This window comes from Antechinus flavipes, chromosome 4 (genome assembly GCF_016432865.1).
Source record: "Antechinus flavipes isolate AdamAnt ecotype Samford, QLD, Australia chromosome 4, AdamAnt_v2, whole genome shotgun sequence".
Taxonomy (NCBI): domain Eukaryota; kingdom Metazoa; phylum Chordata; class Mammalia; order Dasyuromorphia; family Dasyuridae; genus Antechinus; species Antechinus flavipes.
This window is the reverse complement of record NC_067401.1, coordinates 278,953,229-278,968,375: the sequence shown is the minus strand read 5'-3', so window position 1 is coordinate 278,968,375 and position 15,147 is coordinate 278,953,229.

The window sequence follows — 15,147 nt, the reverse complement described above, 5'->3', positions numbered from 1 at the left end:
GAAACCAAATTATCACTCTTTTCAGATGATATGATGGTATAGTTAGAGAACTCTAGAGAATCAATTAAAAAAACTACTAGAAACAATTCAAAACTTTATCAGAATTTCAGAATACAAAATAAATTCACATAAATCATCAGGATACTGATTCACTAACAAAATCTAACAGCAATAGATACAAAGAGAAATTCCATTTAAAATAACTGTCGATAATATAAAATATTTAGGAATCTATCTGCCAAGGAAAAGTCAGGAAGTATATGAACACGACTACAAAACACTATTAACACAACTAAAGTCAGACCTAATCAATTGGAAAAATATCAAGTGTTCATGGGTGGGCTGAGCAAATATAATAAAAATGACAATACTACCTAAATTAATTTACTTATTGAGTGTCAGGCCAATCAAACTTCCAAGGAATTATTTTACAGATTTAGAAAAAAATAGTAACAAAGTTCATTTGGAAGAACAAAAGGTCAAGAATTTCAAGGGAATTAATGAAAAAAATGCTCATGAAGGTAGTCTAGATGTACCAGATCTACAACTATATTATGAAGCAGTGGTCATAAAAACCATTTGTTACTGGATAAGAAATAGAGTAGTCAATCAGTGGAATAGGTTAGAATTATAGGCAAGATAGGCAATAATGATAGCAATTTATTGTTTGATAAATCCAAAGATCCCAGATTTTGGCATAAGAACTCACTATTTGACAAAAACTGCTGGAAAATTGGAGACTAGTATAGAAGAAATTAGGGCTTGATGACACCTAACACCATATACTAACAAAATCTAAATGGGTTCATGATTTAGACATATAGATAGATATTATAAACAAATTAGAAGAACTTAGGATAGTTTACTTCTCAGATCTGTGGAAAAGGGAGAAAATTGTGTCCAAAGAAGAACTGGAACAACTGGAACTCATAATTGAACATCAGATAGATTATTTGATTATATTAAGTTAAAAAGTTTTTGTACAAAAAAAAAAAAACTAATGCAGAAAATATTAGAAGGGAAGCAATAAACTGGGAAAACAGTTTATGTTCAAAGATTCTGATAAAGGCCTCATTACTAAAATATGTAGAGAATTGACTCAAATTTATAAGAATTCAACCCATTCTCCAACTGATAAATGGTCAAAGGATATGAAGCAACAATTTTTGGAAGAAGAAATTGAAACTATTTCTAGTCATATGAAAAGGTGCTCTAAATCACTATTGATCAGAGAAATACAAATTAAGACAACTCTGAGATACCCCTAAACACCTGTCAGATTGGCTAAGAAGACAGGAAAAAATAATTATTAATGTTTAAAGGAGATGTGGGAAAACTGGGACACATACATTGTTTGTGGAGTTGTGAAGTGACCAGCTATTCTGGATAGCAATTTGGAACTATGCTCAAAAAATTCTTGATATAAACCCAACTTTTAGCACTGGAGAATGCATTTGTTATTTCAAAAGAGAGTGAATGCAATAATGTTAGAAGAAATGTTTTGTTAATTAAAATAGCAATAATAACAGGACAGGCTGAATAGCTGAGAGAGTTTCAGTTTTATTTTTTCTCTTTACAGTTTTTCCTGAAATTTCCCAAAACCACATTGTGTTTTTCCAAGATTCTATTTTGGTGTAAGCTAGCAATCTATTTGTTCTTGCCATTAGGACATGTCCCAACTGCCAAGTATAATCCATTTGCTTCTTTGATATTTTGAAATAAACTATTTCAAACTACCTCACTGTGCTAATTTTTTTTTCATATATGATGGTAAGCATAATAACTGTGGATGAATTTAAAAAGAAAAATAAAGATTTTCCTCACCCTAATCATGTAAGATATGGATCCATCAAATTCTATGGATAAGAAAGAACAAAAAGAAATGAAGAGTTAAATTTTTCTAATTTTTATTTAACAATTTATCCATAAACAGGGATTACAGTAAAAAAAAATCTCTCAAATGTAAGTTTAGAAAGTCAATAGAAAAAATGAAGAACTTCTTATTTAAATAATCATAATCAATGATAACTCATTAGTTGTATTTTATGAGAAGTGCCCAAGAATGATTAGGGGATTAGATATTGGAATTATTGTTGCACACCTGAAAGCTTATGAAAGATGGTAGTGATAGGAGAGAAGATGAATATAGACTTTAGAATATACTTATTTATAAGAGTTGAAGGAGGAGACATTTCATAATTACATATCAGCCTAATCCCAGAGTCAGAAGATTGTTCAGTAATCAGCTGAGAATTAGAATAGAGGATAGTAGAGAGTAGTAATACCTAAATTGCCAGGCAAGCAACGTTAACTTCAGCTTTCTTTGATATTTTCTTGTGACTCCACTCATTCTCCAAATGTCTGTATTTATTTGATATGTAATTATATGTATAATGTTACTTAGAGAAAATGTCAGTTTTTTGGTATCATTTTTCTGGTGTTAAATTAAATATTAATTTTTTTCACTTACAAACTTTCCCCATAAGTATAAATCTCTCAAATAGTGGTTTGGAAAGAAAGTCAATAGAAAGAATGAAGAATTTATTATTTAAATAGTCATGATAGATAATATCCAGTGAGCTGTATCTTAAGAGAGCTACTCATTCATTTTAGTATTTGTCTACATAGAACTAAGGTCCGTATCCAACATATTTAATAGGTAGTTATTTTAATTTTTAAAGTAATTCTTTGAGAAAGTAAATGGCTTAGGTTAAAGTTGTATCATATGCATCAATAAGGTTAAACAAAGCACACATAATCAAACAATTCAATCCTGTCAAACAAGCAGAAATTAGGAAAAATTGGTTAGAATCTTACTGTTGATTTCAGGTGGTTGGTTGCCATTTTGGGGGGGGGATTCTATTTTTTTTGGTCTGAGTTCAGATTCCTAAGTCTGATAATAATGGAAATAATGGTATGCAAATCCTGTCTGAAAAATGCAGGATAAACTGAAAACTCTGAAGAAATTTGGGGATGACGAATGTATCAGAAGTCAGATATGGAGAAAGTTTGAGCAAGTGATAAAGCAAGAATGACACATTATTGTCTTATTATTGCATGAGGGACAGATAGATCAGTCAACTAAAAAATTGTGTTCCATAGGACCACAAATGACCTGGAACTTGATGGGACAAAACTGTTACAAGTTCTTCAGAGTCCAAATTTTCTTTAAATCATGATGCTAATATTATTTATCTATTGAATAAAGATGTAATTTTTTTGTTTTAAAATTTGATGGCTGTATCTTGACAACATTTGAATGTGAATATAATATAAATGAAATAATTTTCTTTTCTAAAATCAATTTGTGTAAATTCAGGCTGACATCTAGCATAGGAACAACACTTAACAAATAATACATCTCTGTGTCAAGGAGGCACTAAATAACATTTATCAAATTCTTCCTGCTTATTTACGTGCTTTAACTGACTTTTTATCCTGTGGTTCAGAATATCATCCCTATTTTCATCTCATAATAAATATTTGATAATATTCACAAAATACACATATATTGTATACAAAATGTATGCATAAATTCATATATATGCATATATATGTATATGCATGTCAAACAGGCACTAAACATATATTCAATATTTATTGTGGGTTAGGCACTATGTTAAGCAGGTATTTAAAGGAAGACAAAAAAATACTTGCTGTCAAGGATGTCATAATTTAATCCACACATGTGCATATACACACATATTCATTTTTATTGAATTCAACAAGAATTTGCTAAGCAACTCCTCTATATCAGCTAAGTCAAAAAAACCCCACTATTTCAACATAATTAAAACCAAAGTGTTTTTCTAATATTTTTGATACAGTCATGCATATTGATCTTATTTTAGGTTCCTCCTATACTAATGCAATCATATATACCTAACCATTGTGCTCCTAAGTTTTTATGTGAAATTATTATTTCGATAGGATTAGGGACCAGGCTACTATTTCAGTGTAAAATGATTTCTTGGATGAGGAAATTACCAGTGTAGGTCAGCAACTTCTTTGCAACTTATAATATTAGAGATTTGTCTACTGTACTAAGTGTTTAAGTGATTTCCCCAGGATCAGAGCCATATGTGACAAAGGCACAATTTGAACCCAACACCTTTTATTTACATAAAGAGCTCTTTTTTTTGTATAAAGTACATTTAAATTATTATTTGGAAAATCATGTTAAACAGCTGTTCAATGTTACTATATTGAAATCCCCATAGTTATAATTACATATTGGTACTTTTCTCAGTAATTTTCTCTTTTGAATTCTGTTTTTTCATATATTCAGAAGAGGTTAAGATCATTTTAAATCTGGCTTGGTTAAACTATATTTTTATTATTCAAATTAGTTTTGTGTTAAAAGAAAGGCATATAATTTGAAGTAAAAGTTCCCAAAATTACTACAGCTAAAATATTTTTAAATTATAGCTATTTGCATTTGTAAGTTCATAAATATGACACAATTTTGCCTTTAAAAGTCATCCAAGCACTTTCATTAGATCATTGTTTGCATACCTAATCACAAAATAGAAAAAGTCATAAACGTATATATACCAACCATTATTATTTGTATTTGGTTATGTTATTTGCATAGTTTAAAGGTTATATTCATCAGAATCGACTATATATATATATATATCCAAAAAAGAAATTTGTTCTTTAAGCTACATTTTATCATATTATAGATGTTTATGTCATGTAATATTGTACATTACTAATGGAAATCAACTTTTTATTAAAATCACATGAAAGTAGATAGAAAATCTGTTTCTGAATAGATGTGGCAGATGTATAAAAATCTTTTGAATTTTTATAGAGCTTATGTTATATCTCTGATATCAATCTAAGGGGAGTAGGAGAAGCCTCGTATAGAATCATAGGACTATAGTTCTATTAGAATTGTAATGCTAAAAGATCCATTAAAGTATATGTGTTCATTTAACATAAAGAAAAAGAAATCTTCAGAGTATCTTGGGCAAGATTACACTAGTGAGGAAAGAGCCAGAAGTTGATACCAGGTTCATAATTCAGGGTTCTTTATAGCATATAGTTGTAGCATTATAGCATAAGGAAAAGTCATGAACTTGGGAAGAAGCAGATAAAATCAAAGTACTAATTTTACATTTTGTAAGAAAGAAAAATCATAAATAGACATGATATAAAAATCTACTATGCTGATGGATTAGAGATCTTGTTGGAGGTTATACTCTCTAACTACTATCCTAACTCCTACTCACATCAATCAGTTGGGGTCCCACAATATAGATACTATATACTCTTTGGGATCTAAAGTTGTCCCCAAATATCTTCTGTTTTTCCTATGATATTGCTCACAAGTCTCCAAAAAGTGCTTTTCCTCTTCATATCAGTTACTTATATCTAAGCCAAGTAGGCTTAAGTCAATTTTTAAATGGATATTTAAGTTATTAAAGAAGTATACTTGCTTAAAATTCTTCCCATGCCATCTCCCCCCTCCCCCAATGTGACAAGAATAAACAACCCACACTCAAAAAAATGAAGTCAAAATCATGCATCCAAAGCCTTCAAGAAAAATATAATTTGGTATCAAACCATGGAAGAGTTCAAAAAAGTTGAGAAGAAAAATGAGACTGATATAAGAAAATCATTTTTTTTTTTTAAAGTTAACAGCTGGGTAAAGGAGACACAAAACTTCATTGAAGAAAATTACATCTTAAAAAAAAAAGTCATACTTCTGACACATGCTAGCCAAGGATAATTAGTATTTAATATAATATTTTTAAGTTTTTGAAGCACTTTGCAACTATTATTTCCTTTTATCTTCACAGCAACCCTTGGAAGCAGGTGTTATTATGATTCCAATATGACAGTTGAGGAAAATGAGGCAGACAATGGTTAAGTGATATGCCCAGGATCACAAAACTAATAATGTTTATGGCTGGATTTGAAGTCATGTCTTTCTGACTCCAACACTAGCAATCCATATATTTTGCCACTTCTTTGCCTCTCACATTCTATTTGTCTCTGGGTAAATGACCTAAAAAATTTGAGGACCATTTCTTCTACTAATATATACAGAGATCATAAATTTTAAAAACTGGACAAGTCAAATCTTTAGTGTTATTATTAAAATAAAGAAAATATTAATCTAGTTCATTAGATTTTTAATTATTAATTATCTGAAAGTTTTCTCCATTAGATTTTATACAACTTCAAGGCAAGGATAGTCCTACCCTGACCTTTTCAGAGTAGACTCTGAAAAAATGTTTATTGAATGGTTGACTGAGATTAACTATTTAAATCAATGTCATGAGTTCAAATTATGGAGAAAATAAATCTGAACTACTGTGAAAATATTCATTGGATTGCATATTAGAATAAAATTAAAAGTATATGAAGATTTAAAAACATTTACATGAGTCACCAAGTTTGGATATATGAAGCTTAGTTGATAAAATAATTATTTATTTCCTTGTATATAATTATTACCCTAGAGAATATAATTTGTTTTGCTTTGGGGGAATTGGGAAGAAAGAGTGATATTGTTATTTGAGATTTTTCTGATTTACATTTTAAATATAATATTATATTAGTAATATTAGGAGGCTTCTGACTAAAAAAGATATTTTAGTATATGCAATTTAAAAATTTACGGTTAGCTTATTATTCAAATTCTTTGTTATAGTTCAATCATGTCACACAACTAGTAAGTCAGAGGCTGAATTTAAATTCATGTTTTTTCTGACAATAGGCCCAGTGCTTTATTTACTCTACCACCAACAGTTGTTTTATAATGCTAAATAGTAATAGTAAATCCATAAAGCATTAGGAAAAAACACAATAGTTATTATTTCTGCCTTTTTTCCTGACAGTTTCTATAAAATACATACATTTATTACATAATTATTATTGTTATTATCAAACTTTTTTTCCTTTACTTTGTCTTACATTTATTTGTTTTGTCCTAGCAGTGTCCCCTATATTTCCCTAGTTCTAATTTAAATGTTATATTTGTCTGCTGCTAGATTATGTTTCAAACATATAATTTTGATTATTGACATAATCCTAGAAGTAGTGTAGTTCTGATTCAAAACTCCATCAAAATTTCACCTTTTTCAAACATTTACATAATTTGAATTTACCATTTCAGTTAAAACTTTAAAAAATTATCTCTAGCTCAAAGTAATTTTTTTTTTTTTTTTTTTTTGGTATGAGTGAGTTTGGTAAAATGTTTCATTCCATTATTTGTTAACCTAAGGTTATGAAAAATGTTTTTGTATAATTTTAAGGAAAATATATGCTTTAAAAATGAATTAACAGAAAATTAAAAGCTGATAAAAATGGATCTGCATTTTCAATTGAATAAAATTTGCAGAATTTTGTGGTAGTGTTATTCTTACTATCACTATTGATTAAAATTGTGTCAAAATAGAAGGGGATGGAGGATGAAGGATGGAAGAAAGAAATGGAGAAAGGAAAGAAAGGGAAAAAAGGGAGGAAGAAAGGAAGGAATGAAGGAATGAAGGAAGGAAAGAAAAAAGAGAAAAGGGGAGGAAAAAGAAAGGGAAAGGAGCAGGGGCAGAGAAATGTGCTCCATGTTTTTCATAATTGTCTCATTTTAGGCAAAATAAGACTTCATTTTTTCTAATTTATATATGGAGAAATTAATTAAAAATTTTATAAATTCACAATTAATTGTAAAACATTGGATATTAAATTACCTTCCCCGGGGCCATTTCAGCTACATAATTCCTTCTTATTTTTCCATCATAAAAATACAAAGCCTCTACTTTATGATTGAGATACCTGAAATGTTTTGTAGGATCAGGTGTTTTGACATAGACCTGTCAAATTAAAATTAGATTAAAAATGTATTTTATTTCAACTTTTACATTTGAAAACTTTTAAAAAACATTTCCTTCTGCAGTATATTAATGCAAATAGATGTTAAGTGACTTTCCCGAGATTACAAAGCTAGTAAGCATCTGAGGCTGGATTTGAAATCAGATCTTCCTGACTCCAGGCCTGATACTATATATTCACTGAGCCACCTAGCTGCCTATTTCTCTTTCTGTGTAATTTTCCTGTGTTTAAACCCTCCTTAACCTATTCTTTATCTTTATCATAACCTCTAAATATCTCTGTTAGAACTTTCTTATACTCATACTCAGATACAACTTCAATTTTCCCCTTTCTCATCCTTAAACATATTACAATTCTTCCATTCAACTTGAAGGAAATTATTCTTTTTAAGTCTATTGCTCTCATGTACAATTTATACATTGTAAAATCTAAATACTTCATATCTTTCAGCATCTGTTTCTTCTACTACTACATTTCCCAGTGAATGGAGCTAGAAGTAATGTGTTTGAGTTGCTGCATTTCACTACAGATAGGTATTATCTAAACACAAGTGGTCCTTCACTGACTAAAATCATTCTTTTATTTCATCACCAATTGCTTTCTACCTTCTCACTAGTTGTTTCCCATTTCTTGAATGGGATCCTACCTTCTTTTCTTCTGCTGGTCCCTGGATTCCTTCAAGACTCAGATCGAAACATTTATACATATGTGTATGTATGTATATTACACATGTATTACTGTATATGCATGGAGATATGTCTGTCTACTATTTATATCTATTTCTCTATATTATTGAAAAAATTATACCTATATCTAGATATAAATATCACACACACACACACACACACACACACACACACTCATGCATGCATTCACTCAAACATTCTGTTAAGTCAAAATGTTTCTAAAAGGACAAAAGCCAGTCTTTACTTTTAAGGAACTTATACCTTAATGAAAGAGATAGTATGCAAACAAATATAAACAAAGTAATTGATATATAGGATAAATATGAAATAAGAGAAAGAATTAAGAAGGAGTGAAAAAGTCTTTTTGAAGAAGGTGAGATTTTATCTGGAATTTAAAATGGGAGGTCTGTAGTGAGAGGGAAGGAAAGGTAGCATTCCAGACCTGAGGACAAGTCAGAGAAAATGCCCAGAATTAAAAGGTAGAATGTCTTGTTTCTGGAACTGCAAAGAGGTCAGTGTCACTGGATTGAAGAATAGATGTACAGCAGTAAGGTGGGGGGAAAAAAAAAAAAAAACCTAGAATGGTTAAGGAGGAGAACTAGATAATGAAGGATTTTAAGAGTCAGATTTTTTTTTTTTTTTTTTTTTTTTAGTTCCTGAAGTAGAAAATCTCAGGAGTTTGTAGAATAGTGGGGGAATGTAATCTGAACTGCACTTCAGGAAAATCACTTCAGAAATGGAAGATTTATTGGAGTAAAGGGAAACTTGGGGGAAACAAGCTGGCTACTTCAATGATTCAAGCATATGGTGATAATGTCCCTCACTAGAGTGGCAGCAGGGGCAGAGGAGAGTAAAATGTGAGGAAGATGTTGCAAAAGCAAAATCAACAGTTATTGACAACATATTGGTTATAGTAAATGAGAGATGGTGAGAAGTTGAGAATGAGTGCCAGGTTGGAAGCCTAGAGGATTGAAAGAATGTTGTTATCCTTTACAATAATAGGGAGAAGAACAGAGCATTTAAGGAGAAAGAAAGATTTTAAGTTCTGTATTTGACCTTTTGAGTTTAAGATGATTTCTTTACAGATTCAACTTTCTGGAGCCAAGATGGATGAGAAAGCAGTAATTTATTACAACCTACCTATGTTCATCTCCACAGGACCATAAACTAGCACCCCATAATGAGTCCTGGAGCAGGTGTACCAGCTAAGAAACAGGGCAAAATAATGTCTTAGTCCAGAAAATTTGAAGAATCAATAGGAGGGGTGTCTACCTCTTGGCTAAGAGATAGGGGGAAGTTCAGAGTCTAAAAGAGGAAACTCCCCAATGAGCCATAGCAAGTTTCCCCTCAGCAAACGAGCAGGAAATCCTAAAACCCAGGGCATTGTAGCAGGTGAACATCATCATCATATCCACCATGATCCTTGGAAAACCAGGGGATCATGCAGATTCCAACTCCCAGAGAATCTAAACTGGATACAACCCAACGTGGAAAAATGATACTTATAATTGTTGGTAATTGTATTTGGGTCCTGCTAGAACAATTGAAAGAGTTCCAAATAAAGATTCCAGCTTGGAGTGTAAATATTTCAAAGCTAACTGCACTGAAACATGAGCAGGGAGCCATGGAACTAGCTGGTTTGGAGTAAATCACAGGAACTTTCACCTTCTGTGCAACATGGAATGTCAGGATCTGAATAGAGTAAGAATGAGGGGAATATTGGTTGATAAAAAAAAAAAAAAAAAAAAAAAAAAAAAAAAACTCCAGGCCTAGCTGGGCTAAAGAGACTTGGCCCTGGATGAGAAAGAATCAGCACATATTCAGGGTGAGTATAGAAGTGGTGCAGCAAATTAACTATTGTGTACAGACACTTACAGGAGGATGGAGTTCTTGGTTTTGGGTTCCAGGTCTGATGGGATAACTGAAAGAAAACCTGAAGCCAGAAGCACCATCCTCCCTCACCACCAGGACTAGAGGTGAGTATACAGTTAAATTCTCATTAAGAATTAGGAATTAATGGAATTTATTATTATTATTATTTAAGGGAAACAAAGGTAGGCAAAGGAGGAAGAACCTAAGTATAGATTAGATAGTTATTATGGGAATAGAGAAGACTGGGGTTCATTTTCAGAGGAGTATACTGAAGTAAAAAAAAAAAAAAAAAGTCTCTCCTACCCTGAAGAGTAATGTTAAATGCCTTCCTGCCCCAAAAGAATTTATAGAACTCAAAAAGTCTTCAGCAATCTAATAGACATATTGAAGAAAAAATTTTAAAAAGAAAATAAGAACAAGAAAAAGCATGAAGATTATGAGAAGAAAGTCAATCAACTAGGAAAGCAGATAAAGAGTTTTAAAGAAGAAAATGACTCAAAATTGGGAGTGGGCGGGGTGGGGGATGGGGAAGCCAGTGAAGCTATAAGAGAACAAGAAATACTCCTTTCTATTTTGTTTATCTTTGTCTCTATGCTATCTATTCAGGAAAGAGTATAAGGCATACACCTTTCTTTTAGAACTTAGAGCATAATAGGGGAAAAGTGTCTCTAAGCAACAGAAAGACTGTGCCAATCTATGTATATTTTTGAATTTTGATTTTTTTGTCAAATCCTCAACTGGGTTATCCCATTATGTTTTTCCCCAAAGTCTGTTACATCAATTCTTATAAAATAACTCAAAAAAATTGACTATGAAAACAAGGAACATTGACTAGTAATCCCTAATTTGCATTATTATTTCTTATTACTTTACATAGGGCTTCTTTTCCAAATGGTTCAGTCTGCTGTTTTTGAAAGACTTTTTTTTTTCTAAATCATTGTATCCTTGTAGTGCCTTATCACTCTCTCTGATTATTAGAATACAAAATGAAAAAAATGAGTCTTCACATGGTTATTTTATCACTTCATTAGTGATACCATTATCATTTTCTAACAAGTTCTGGCCTCAATATTTGAGTAAAATATCAATCCTTTCAAGAAGTATACACATATATTTCCTTTAATGACTATGATAATGTTCTTTCTGTTTCAAGTGAGAATGCTTTTTCTTCTGATCTCTCATAATTCGCCTTCTGGAAGATTTTTTTTCTTTCAGAAATATATAAAGATTGATTCTCCTGGTAACCAACAGTGTTTTATATAATTTTATGAATTTAAAATCATTATCTTCTCTGCCTCTTTGCCCTTCTGTTTCCAATCATAAAAAAATTTAGTTCAATATAAATTTGAATATACTTATATGGAATATTTTATTACTAAAATAATCACATTTCCTATTTATGCTTAAAATATATATGTCAAATTTAATCTGAATGCTCCTTCTTCTACTCTGGGTTTGGGAGGCATTTACCTTTAGAGTGCCTTTAAATTTTAAGGAAGCTCTTTAAAGATTCAAGGAAAGAAAATCTCAAAATACCAGTTGCTAAATTTCCTAATATTTCCTTTCCATCTAACATATTCTTCTTTGCATCATATTTATATGAATTTATGTGTATATGCCAAAATAATTTATTGTAAAGACTTTAAGAGTTCTGAAACAGTATACACTATATATATACATGAATATATGTTTATGCCTATATATACATGCATGTGCATATAATATCTATTTGTATGTACAATGTCCATATGTTGTATATAGTGTGTACATGTACACATGTGTACATATACATAGAGGTATACAATATATATGTATAAGTGTGTATACATGTGTGAATGCATGCATATTTCATTTTATAATCTTGAAGATTTGGGGGTTGTTTAGGTTGATATAGCTCAGATGTATCTGATTTTGATACCACATTGTCCTATCCTGACTCAAAATTTCATTCTCTATCCTTTATTCTCTGCTTCCTTTCCATAGAATAAATTGAATAAATTATCTGTTGAGTAGAGGTTATTAAAACACTTTGCTTGAAATAGCTTTCAGTGTAGCTATTATCAATAATTGTTCATTGAATGTTCTTATATGCATATTAAATATAAAGATATAATACCAGAGTCTTATTCCAAAACACAATGGAAAATGATATTGCAATCTTATCTCATTTTCATGGTTTCTATTACATCTGCTTTCTAGTTTCTTATCAGAATATAATGGAAGAACATTTATGTTCATATTGCTAAATATTAAAGTAAATCATTGAATCATTTGCAAAAATACAATCACTTAAAGTAAATAGCACCGAGAAAGAGGACTGAATGCCTAAGAAATCAGACATAGTATGAAGAGAAAAAATGTTTTTAAAAGCTAAAATAAAACCGTTTATACTCTCATGTAACAATGTAACAAAATATATATATATACATATATTTTACAGTGGAGCCAACACACATATAACTATATATGCGTGCATATATACTCATAGAAATATATGCATATATGCACACATATGTATGTGGATGCACATATGTATAAACACACGTAAAGACAAATTAAATACAAGGTTACCAGGTTGGGGGGGAGGGGAGACACTAGCAATTTGATAGATCTGGAAGATTTTTCTTTTTAAAATTAAATTTTAAAGTTTTATTTTGTATTGTATTTTTTACTCAGTTACATATAAAAATTAACTTTTAACATTAGTTTTTAAAACTTTGAGAGTCTTTCTCTTCCATCTTCCTTACTCCTACTCCTCAACCTCATGTTAAGAATGCAGGCAATTCAATATAGGCTATGCATATGTGTAGTTATGCAAATCATTTCTCTATAATAGTTATGCTGTGAAAGAAAACAATAAATAAATAAACAAAAAATAAAGAATGAATGAATGAGATCCTCAAGAAAAAGAAAAGTTTTTTTTTTTTTTTTTTTTAACGTTTCAAACTGCATTCAGATATTACAAGTTTTCTTTTCTTTTTCCTCTGGGTATGAATAGCATTTTTCATCTTAAGTCCTTCAGAGCTGTCTTGGATCATTGTATTTCTGAGAATAGTTAGATCATTCACAGCTGATTATCTTACAATAATGTTATTAATTTTTACACAGTACATTTCACTTTGCATCAAATCATGCAAAGTTTTCCAGTTTTCTTCTGAGAGCATTTAGCTCCTCATTTCTTATAGCATAAAAGTATTCCATCATAATTACATTCAACAATTTATTCAGCCATTCTCTGATTGATGGACATACTCTCACTTTCAATTCCATGTCCCCTGGAAAGAACTGCTACAAACTTTTTTTTTTTTTTAATACATATAAGTCTTTTGTCTTTTTTTGTTTGTTTGTTTGTCTTTTTTTGATTATAGTAATGGTACTTTTAGATCAAAGACTTTGGATGGTTTTATAGTCTTTGGGGGCATAAATTATTCTATAGAATGGTTAAATCTGTTCATAATTTCATAAATTAATGTGTCCTTTTCCCCACATTCTCTCCAACATTTGTCATTTTTCTTTTCTGTTCTATTAGTTAAACTAATAGGTATGTGGTAGTATTTCAGAAGTATTTTAATTTGTATTTCTCCAATCAGTAGTGAATTAGAGGGTTCCTTCCCCTCCACACCCCATGACTATAGATATTTCATCTGAAAACTGTTCTTATCTTTTGACATTTCCCAGTTGGGGAATGGCTCTTATTTTTGTTAATTTGACTCAGTTCCCTATGTTTAAGAAATGATGCCTTTTTCAGAGAAACTTGCTTCATTTTTTTTTACATCTATTATTGCTGTTTATTCCTAGTCTTTATCCTATTCTCTCTCCTTTCACCCTGTCCTTCCTCAAAAATGCTTTGCATCTGACCACTCCTTCCTTAGTCAATCCTCATTCCCTCACGTTCTTGTATTCCTTTATTCTCCTGCTATTCTGTAATGCAAGGTAGATTTCTATACACAATTGAGTCTATGTTATTCCCTCTTTAAGACAATTCAGATGGAAGCAAAGTTAACTCACTCTTCTTCCTCCCCCTCTTTCTTCACTGTAAAAGCTCCTTTTTGTTATATCATGCAAAATAATTTACCTCATTCTGTCTATTCCCTTCTTCTCTGGAGCATTCCTCTTAGCCCTTAATTTTATTTTTTTTAGATATAATTCCCTCACATTCAACTAACATCCATACCCTCTACCTATGAATACTCCCAACCACCTTAATAATGAGGAAGTTCTTATGAATTCTAAGTATCATCTTCCTATGTAGGAATGGAAACACTCCACCCTCATTAAGTTCCTTAAAATTTCCCTTTCCTGTTCAATTTTTTATGCCTCTCCCGAGTTTGATATTTAAAAGTCAAAATTTCTATTCAGTTCTGATCTGTTCATCAAGAACATCCACTTCCCCCTGAAAGATCATACCCTGAGTTTTATTGAACAGGTGATTCTTGGTTGTAATCTTAGCTTTTCAGCCTTCCAGAATATCAAATGTCAAGCCTTCTGATCCTTTAATGTAGAAGCATGCTAAATCTTGTGTTATCTTGACTATGGCTTCATAATATTTTAATTGCTTTTAAGTCTAGCAAAAAAGAAAAGAAAACAAAACAAAACAAAACAACAACAACAACAACAACAACAACAAAAACAAGAACTGTAATCTGGGTGAAGATAAAGTATCTCTAGCAATATTTTAATATTATCAGCTATGAATGACTTAGTTGTTCTCAGATACAAGACAATTATGAAGGACTTATGATGATAA